A 9,698-nucleotide genomic window follows, 5' to 3' on the forward strand; every position below is an offset into this window, starting at 1 on the left:
TTTTTCTAACTATTTTTAAAAACCTCCAATGACACAGATTTCATCAACCTCCCTAGGTAATTTGTTCCAGAGCTGAAGTACCCTGACAGGAAGGAAACTTTTCCTAATGTTTAATCTAAATCTCCCTTGCTGCAATTTAAGCCCATTGCTTCTTGTCCTATCCTCAGTGCATAAGGAGAACAATTATCACCCTCCTCTTTATAACAACCTTTTATGTCCCCCCTCTCAGTCTTCTCTTTTCCAAACTAAACAACCCCAATTTTATTAAATCTGTCCTGACAGGTCATGTTTTCTAGCCCTTTAATCATATCTGTTGCTTTTATCTGGACTTTCTCCAATTTGTCTAGGTCTTTCTGAAAGAGGCCTTATCAGTGCTGATTAGAGTGGAAGACTTACTTCTCGTGTCTTGCTTACAACACTCCTGCAAATATATCGCAGAATGATGTTCACTTTGTTTGCAAACATGTGTTACATTGTTGACTCATATTTAGTTTGTGATCCATGAAAAACCCCAGATCCTTTTCTGCAGTGCTCCCTCCTAGGCAGTCATTTCCCATTTTGTATTTGTGCAATTGATTGTTCCTTCCTAAGTGTAGTACTTTAAATTTGTCCTTATTGAATTTCATCCTATTTATTTCAGACAATTTTCCCAGTTTGTCTAGATCATTTTTAATTGTAATCCTGTCCTCAAAGCACTTGCAACCCCTCCCAGCTTGGTGTCCTCTGAAAACTTTAAAAGTGTACTCTCTCTGCCATTATCCATAATCATTTATGAAAATATTGAATAGAACCAGACCCAGGACAGATCCCTATGAGGCCCCACTCAATATGCCCTTCCAACTTGATTGTAAGCAATTGATAACTACTCTCTGAGTATGGATTTTCCAACCAGTTGAGCACCACCTTGTAGTAGGTTTGTCTAGACTATATTTCCCTAGTTTGGTTATGAGAAGCTCATGTGAGATAGTATCAAAAGCCTTACTAAAGTCAAGGTATATCGCATCTACTGCTTCCCCCTATCCACAGGGCTTGTCAAAGGAGGACATTAGATCTCTTCAGCCAATTTCTCAAGTATTCTAGGATGCATTTCATCAGGCCCTGCCAACTTGAAGACATCTAACTTGTTTAAGTAATTCTTAACTTGTTGTTTCCCTGTTTTAGCTTCAGATCTTGTCCCATTTACACTGATGTTCACTATGTTAGTTGTCTGATCACTTCTAAGTTGGTTTTTTTTTTTTTGGTGAAAACAGAACCAAAAAAGGCATTTAACACATTGTCTTTCCCTCCTCATTGAGTAATAGGAATATGCTGCTTGGTCTTCCTCTTGCTTCTAGTGTATTTGTAAAATGTTTTCTTGTTGCTCATCATGTCCCTAGCTAGTTTAATCTCATTTTGTGCCTTGGCCTTTCTAATTTTGTCCCTCCATGCTTGTTCCTCTATTGATCCTTTGTAATTTGACCTAGTTTCCACTTTTTGTATGACTCTCTTTTGAGTTTTGGGTCATTGAGGGTCTCTTGGTTAAGCCAGGGTGATCTCTTACCATACTTCCTAGCATCAAAGGAAGTGTAATGTCAAGCATTCTTTGTGGCTCGGTGCTCTTTGCATTGTACAGCACTGTTATGCTGCTGCCTGATCGAAGACAACCATTTTCTAGCTTGTACATTGGTAATGCCTTTCCTCTGTTTGTTTCTTAAATAATTGCTAGTCCAGGGCCCAACCTTACACCGCCTGAATTCAACTGGAGTTTTTGCCAGTGACATCAAAGGCATCAGGATTGGGCCTATGCATTTCACCGACCAAAAAGACAGATCAGTGTTGTAAACAGCAGCCTCCTAGTGCACTTCTCTGGATCCTCACAATTGTCTAGCTTCTGTACTCCAGACCAGATACTGATCCCAAGTTACAGGTTGGCCTTTTCACTTTGCCCAGGCATTATAGCATTGGTACCTGTTTTTCAAGTGATAAAAGGGGAAAAAAGTCACACAAATACTCTTCTGTATAAGGAAAAACAACTTCCCTGAGTGATGACGGCAGAAGGCTCGTGGGATTGGCTATGGGATAGTGAGCCTTTCGTTTCTAGGTTTTAGTCCTAATCCAGCCCATATTGTTTAGTGGAGGAAAATCCAGTGGCTGTTTGGTCTGTTTCCAGCTGCAGTGTAGATCATACGCAGGTGATCTGTGGAGTAGCTGTCATTCTACAGTCAATTGTAGCCTAGGTCAGGCCTCCTATGATGTCAGAAGGTTTCCTTGACCAATTAAAACTAAAACAAAAGTGCCTCTCAGCATTCTGTGTGGCTGCTTTGGGTCTTTTTGTGTCAGGTATTTCATTGTGAGCCCTTAACATTAAACAAGTGAGGCGCACACACAGAGGACAGAACCTACCTGCAAAGTGGCTAGCAGACTGGAGCAATTGCAGCTGCAGAGAATGAGGAAATTAGCTGCTAATAAATATAAAGCCTGAGGGTATGTCTACACTATGAAATTAGGTCAATTTTATACAAGTCAATCTTTAGAAAGTGATTTTATACAGTCGACTGTGTATGTCCCCACTAAGCACATTAAGTCGGCGGAGTGCAACCTCAATACCATGGCTAGCATCAACTCATGGAGCAGTGCACTGTGGGTAGCTATCCCACAGTCCCCGCAGTCTCCGCTGCCCATTGGAATTCTGGGTTAAGCTCCCAATGCCTGATGTTGCAAAAACATTGTCGGGGGGTGGTTTTGGGTACGTCATCAGTCTCCCCTCCCTCACTCCCTATGTGAAAGCAACGGCAATCATTTCACGCCTTTTTTCCTGGGTTACCTACAGGGCCAGCTCTACTGTTTTTGCCACCCCAAGCAGTGCGCCAAATTGCTGCTGCGGATGGCGGGGGAAGTTCATGTGCCGTTAGGGTGGCTCGCACGTTTCCGTGGCGGCGGCAATACGGCGACAGCTTCTGTCTTCAGATGGAAGACAGAAGCTGTGCTGCCACGCACAGATGAACATAGAAGCTGCTGCCGAATAGCCTCCGCCATGGAAACATGCGAGCCGCCCTAACGGCACACGGACTGCTCCCGCCATCGGCGGCAGCAATTCGGCACACTGCTTGGGGGCAAAAACACACAGATTGCCGCCCCTTGCAGATTGCCGCCCCAAGCACTTGCTTGGGATGCTGGTGCCTGGGGCTGGCCCTGGTTACCCATGCAGACGCCATAGCCCGGCAAGCATGGAGCCCACTCAGCTCACTGCTGCTGTTGTGAGCATAGTAAACACCTCGCACATTATCCTGCAGTATGTGCAGAACCTGGCTAGGAGCTACCAGCACGAGGCTGATTGTGAGGAGGACATGGACACAGACATTCCTGAAAGCATGGGATGTGGCAATTGGGATATCATGGCAGCAGTGGGGCAGGTTGATACAATGCAATGCTGATTCTGGGCCCGGCAAACAAGCACAGACTGGTAGGACCGCATAGTGTTGTAGGTATGGGATGATTCCCAGTGGCTGAGAAACTTTTGCATGCGTAAGGCCACTTTCCTGGAACTTTGAGAGTTGCTTTCCCTTGCCCCAAAGTGCAGGAATACCAAAATGAGACCTGCCCTGACAGTTGAGAAATGAGTGGCGATAGCCCTGTGGAAGCTTGCAATGCCTGACTGCTACCGGTCAGTCGGGAATCAATTTGGAGTGGGCAAATCTACTGTGGGAGCTGCTGTGATACAAGTAGCCAATGCAATCACTAACCTTCTGCTAGCAAGGGGAGTGACTCTGGGAAATGTGCAAGTCATAGTGGATGGCTTTGCTGCAATGGGGTTCCCTAACTGTGGTGGGGTGATAGACAGAACACATATCTCTATCTTGGCACTGGGCCACCTTGCCAACCAGTACGTAAACTGCAAGGGGACGTAAACCACAAGGGGTACTTCTCAATGGTGCTGCAAGCACTGGTAGATCACAAGAGACGTTTCACCGACATCGACGTAGGATGGCCGGGAAAGGTGCATGACGCTTGCATCTTTAGGAACTCCGGGCTGTTTGAACAGCTGCAAGAAGGGACTTACTTCCCAGACCAGAAAATTACTGTTGGGGATGTTGAAATGCCAATAGTTATCCTATGAGACCCCAATCTACCCCTTGTGCCCATGGCTCATGAAGCCATACACAGGAAGCCTGGACAGTAGTAAGGAGCAGTTCAACTATAGGCTGAGCAAGTGCAGAATGGTGGTAGAATGTGCATTTGGACGTTTAAAAGCTCACTGGTGCTGTTTGCTGACTAGGTTAGACCTCAGCACAACCAATATTCCCATTGTTATTGCTGCTTGCTGTGTGCTCCATAATAGCTGTGAGAGTAAGGGGGAGACGTTTATAGTGAGGTGGGAGGTTGAGACAAATCTCCTGGCAGCTGATTTTGAGCAGCCAGACACCAACAAATCAAAACTGTTTGAAAGACAGCCTTCTGTTGCTTGGGCCATCCTCTGGCATGTCTGTTTGCTCCCCCAGTAGCCTCAGCATCGCCTCCTGCCTCTTCTCATCACGCTCACTGTATGCTTTACTGGACTCTGTCACTGTTTGCCTCCATGCATTCAGCTGTGCCCTATCAGTGCAGGAGGACTGTATGAGCTCGGAAAACGTCATCACGAGTGCATTTTTTCGCCTTCTAATCTGCGATAACCTCTGGAATGGAGATGATAGGGGGAGCATAGAAACATTTGCACCTGTGGGGGGGATAAAAAGGAAGAATAGTATTTAAGAAGAGAACAAAAGGGAGACTCTTTCACAGTGAATCAAGCAATTCACAGCAGACAGTACACGTGCTTTAGGTACAAGGTCGCATTTTGCCTTTTATATGGAGCGCCTGCTGGTATGGTGACACATCACACACGGCTGGGCAACAGAATTCAGTTTCCAGGCAGCCATGGTAGCCAAAGAGTATGCGGGGTTGGCTTCTTCCGCTTTCATAACATGTGGGAATGGTTTCAAACTGCAGCATCCTCCTTTCCCATAGCAAGCAATGCTGGTTGGGTTTGCCATTTAAAAGGAGGGGCTGTGGTTTTCAGGTGGATGGGCAGCGCACAACTCCCCCCACCCCGCCACATGGCTATTCTCAGGGATGATCCCTTTTAGCCAAGCGCAAACAGCCCAGCATGACCGGGGTCCTTTTACTGTTCCCTTACAAAAATTCCCCTATTTCAACCAGGTGATCATGAATGATATCACTCTCCTGAGGCTAACACAGAAAGATATAGACCGAATGTTGTTTGAATGCGACCAAAACCCAAGACCATTCGCTGCCATGCTTTGTGCCGCAATGATTCCAGACTACTTGCTACTGGCTTGGCGTAGTTAAGTGTCCTACCGTGGAGGACGAAATAAGGCAGGTGGCAGCCCTCCCCAGAAACCTTCTGCAAAGGCTTTCAGAGTACCTCCAGGAGAGCTTCATGGAGATGCCCCTGGAGGATTCCTGCTCCATCCCCAGACAAGTTAACAGATTTTTCCAGTAGCTGTACTGGCTGTGAATGTATCCCAAGTCTTCAGGGAAAATCAGACATTAAACACAATTGCTTTTAAACCCTGTAGTGTAGTTACAAATGTGCAATCACCAGAGGTGCCTTCTTCGGCTTCAGGGTCCGGGAGGGTATTGGCTCCAGGGTGATTAAAAGGTCCTAGCTGCTAGGGAGAATGGATTCTCTGCTTGCCTGCTGCACATTCTCCTCTGCCTCGTCCTCATCCACAAAATCCTCCTCCATGTTGCGTGAGACTCTCCCCTTGCAGGTGACCATGGACAGTGGTGGGGTAGTGATAGGATCCCTCCTGGAATGCCATGCAGCTGATCATAGAAGTGGCACATATGGGGCTCTGACCCGGAGTGACCGTTTGCCTCCTTTGTCTTTTGGTAGGCTTGCCTGAGCTCCTTAACTTTCACGTGGCACTGCTGTGTGTCCCTGTTGTAGCCTCTCTCCACCATGCCCTGTGCGATTTTGGTATAGATGTAAGCAGAGTCAGGATGAGCAGGCAGTGCTGGAGCACAGGAGAGAGCAGAGCAGCAGGAGAGAGAGCAGAGAGAGAGGCTGCTTGAGGGATGGGGATGACTAAGAAGAGCAGAACCCAGAGAAGAGGCAGGCAGTTGGCCCTGAAACCACCCACCCCCCCCTGGGGGGGGAGGGGAGGGACTCTGACAGAGAGAGAGACTTCTGAGGGGGGGGCTGACTGAGGACGACAGAGACTTGGGATTGGTGGGGACTTGGGGTGGGTGGGGTGGGGGGGGGTTGGAGAGAAGGGCCCAGAGAGGACATTGGGGGTGGGTGGGGGGTGGGTCTTTTTTTGACCTTTGACCTGTGAACTGCTAGCTGATTTTTTATTTTTTTAAATTATTGTTTGTTGTTTATTTGTACCTAAACTTCTACTACACCAAGACTCTGTGCTTGGAGGGGGAGTATTCCCTTGAGTGAGGGAGGGGGGGTGTAAGATTTTCCCAGGTCACTGGGGGGGGGGGGAGCTTGTTTTTTTATGTTATGGGGAGGGGGGGGACCCCTATGTATTGAACCCGGCCCTTGCTGCTATCATTTCGGCCCGGCAGAAGGATTACATATATATCAGCATTTCTTCTTTTTGATCAGAGCTCAGCCTGCACAGATTCATCTTCCCATACAGCGATCAGATGCAGTGTCTCCCATTCTCCCCATGCTGGAGCTTGTTTGCGATTCTGGGGGGACTGCATGGTCACCTGTGCTGCTGAGCTTGCCATGCTCACCAAATAGGAAATGAAATTCAAAATTTCCTGGGGCTTTTCCTGTGTACCTGGCTAGTGCATCGGAGTTGAAAGTGCTGTCCAGAGCCATCACATTGGAGCCAATACCGTCGAATTGTGTCTGCACTACCCCAAATTCGACCCAGCAAGGTCAATTTCAGCACTACTCCCCTCGCCGGGCAGGAGTACAGCACTTGATTTTAAGAGCCCTTTGGGTCGATGGAATGGAGTTGGTTGTGTAGACGTATTGCTTATAAAATCGACCTAACGTGGCTAAATTCGACCTAACCTCATAGTGTAGACCAGGGCTTAAAGGAAGGAACAGGCTATCAACAGTACACATTCAAAGTGGAGGAATGTAATCCCCCAGGCAAAGCTTTGTGGAAAAGGTGAGCTTGTTTTGGTCTTGTCTCTTTAATAATGTTTCCACAGGTGCTGGCAGGAAAGGTGTAGCAGTAGGAAGGAATGTGGTCTAGAAATAGCTGTATTTACAAAGTAGCCCACAGTAAATAAAATGTTTGAGACCGTCAGTCCTGTGAACATGAGTCTCAGCACAGTTCTTAGCAGACAAGTGCTAAAATTGCCCAAAACTAATGTCATGATCAGCACTGGTGGTGGTTAATCTTGTCTCTGCTGAGCCTGACTACTTACGGGGTGATTTTTCTAAGGCAGGCTTGAGGCATCTTTGTAGGGCAGCGTGGGTGGAGCTTTCGCTGGTGCTGCTAATTCTGTTCCCTTTCTGTGCACAGATGACATCAGTCTTCAAGGCTGTCAGTCTGATACCTGCCAGAGGAACAAGACTTTTTCTGTATAGACTCAAAGGCTCAACTGTCCCAACGCCTTTAGACTATATGGTACCTGTCAATGTCCCAGACAGACTTACAATGTCTTACAAGTATCACAGGGATCTGAATCATGTGATCCCTTGTGATTATATTGTACCTCTGATGATCTCAGAGCTTATTACAAAAATAGGTAATTAATGTTACCCCCATCTTATGGAAACTAAGGTACAGAAAAGGCTGGTCTACACTTGTGGGGGATCAAGCTAAGATACGCAACTTCAGCTACGCTATTCGTGTAGGTGAAGTCGAAGTATCTTAGTTCGACTTACCTGGCTGTCCTCACGGCGGCAAGTCGACAGCCGTGGCTCCCCCGTCGACTCCGCTTTCTCCTCCTGCCAAGGTGGAGTACAGGCATCAATTTGGGGATCGATTTATCGCGTCTCGTCTAGAGATTGAGTTATTGCGTCTCATGTAGACGTGATAAATCGATCTCCGATAGATCAATTACTACCCACTGGATTGGGTGTAGACATGGCCAAAGAGAGAGAAGGACTCTAGCTACTCTGAAAATTATAACCAGGGTATAGCTTTTGATGAGAATTTTACAAGGAACCCTACCGTTTCCTTTCAAGACTTTTTTTTCCTGATTGCTTTAAAGCCAGCAAAAAGTATTCATAAAGAGCTAATAGGCATTGGAAATGTATTAACATTTGTATTTGTCTTATTGTTAATTCTTTATGTTGATTCCTTAGTCCAAGTCATTTTGACTGCTGGCTGCATTTAGTGCAGAAATTAAATCAATCATGAAAGAAGCCACCTGTCCAAAATCCATCACAGCTCAATGATTCAATCAAGCTCTCGGGCAAAACCGGGACATGCAGTCATCTTTATTCAGCTCTGAACAAGCCCAGGGCCCACACCAGCAGGAATTGTTTATTTGAAATGTAATTTGCTTCTGCACGTTTGCAGATCTGCTGCTCTGTTCCGCAGGATCAGAAATCAAACAATAGCTCTGCATTCTATAATTAACACTGAAAGTTATTCACTGAAATACAACATTCAGTGCAGGAAATTGGAGAGAACAACCGATTAACCCTTTCCATTGCCTTGGGTTGAGGCTAGAAATGTTGCACTCTGGCTCACACTGCCCAAGAGCAGGAAGTAAAAAATCTTGCCTTCATCTCCTGTATCTATGTCTTGGCTTAAGAAATGATTAGAGAAGCAGCCAGTAGGCCATAAAGAACCACACTGCTAAACAAAACAAAAATGAAATGTTTTATGAAAACCCATGTTTGTCCCTTTAACACTCTTCTGACCATTGTATGTTGCCTTGACCTTTATGTTACTACATCAGTGGCAAGAACATCCAAGACAAAGTCTAACAATGAAAAAAGCCTAGAAAATGTTCTTTCTCTCTCTCTCTCTCTAAGAGGATGCTGTTATACCTCCACTCCACATATATTAAATTCCCAGAATGGCACTGAAACTGCTTTCCTCCCGAGGATAGTGTTGTTCATGACAATAATAAGCATATCTCTTAAAATCAGCAAATAGAACAGTTTGTTTGGTTTACACACAGGTGAATCCATACCATGGTGTGCACAGCTATGAAAGTGTTGTGCTTGTTTTTTGTGTTCTGCAGCTTTCAGCTTTGAAGGGCTCAGCTGGTCTGCAGAGACTGCACCCATCTTATTCTGAGAGATGCTGCAGCCTGTTACAGCAGAGAGAGGTGCATGATCTGTGCTCTCTGATGAAGCCTTAATTTTGGTTTTGTTTTTCTTATTCTATAATAAAAGTCACTTTAGACTGAACATTTAGGGGTGCTCTCTGTGTCTAGCAAAACACTGCACATAAGGGATAAAAAACTTCAAAAGGGCTTCATGGCCAGATTTTTAAAGGTGCTTTTGAATATCCATTAGGTACCTATATGCAACTTTGTACTAGGGTGACCAAATGTCCTGATTTTATAGGGACAGTCCCGATATTTGGTGCTTTTTCTTATATAGGTTCCTATTACTCCCCACCCCCTGTCCTGATTTTTCACATTTGCTGTCTGGTCACCCTACTTTGTACAAACAAGTGGAACAAAGACAGTGCCTGCCTCACAGAGCTCACAATCTATGTTTCTAACAAAACATAATAGGTTGCAATTCAATTTTAATAATATGTAGACCAATGACGTCTGAT

This window comes from Mauremys reevesii, linkage group 2 (genome assembly GCF_016161935.1).
Source record: "Mauremys reevesii isolate NIE-2019 linkage group 2, ASM1616193v1, whole genome shotgun sequence".
NCBI classification, from domain to species: domain Eukaryota; kingdom Metazoa; phylum Chordata; order Testudines; family Geoemydidae; genus Mauremys; species Mauremys reevesii.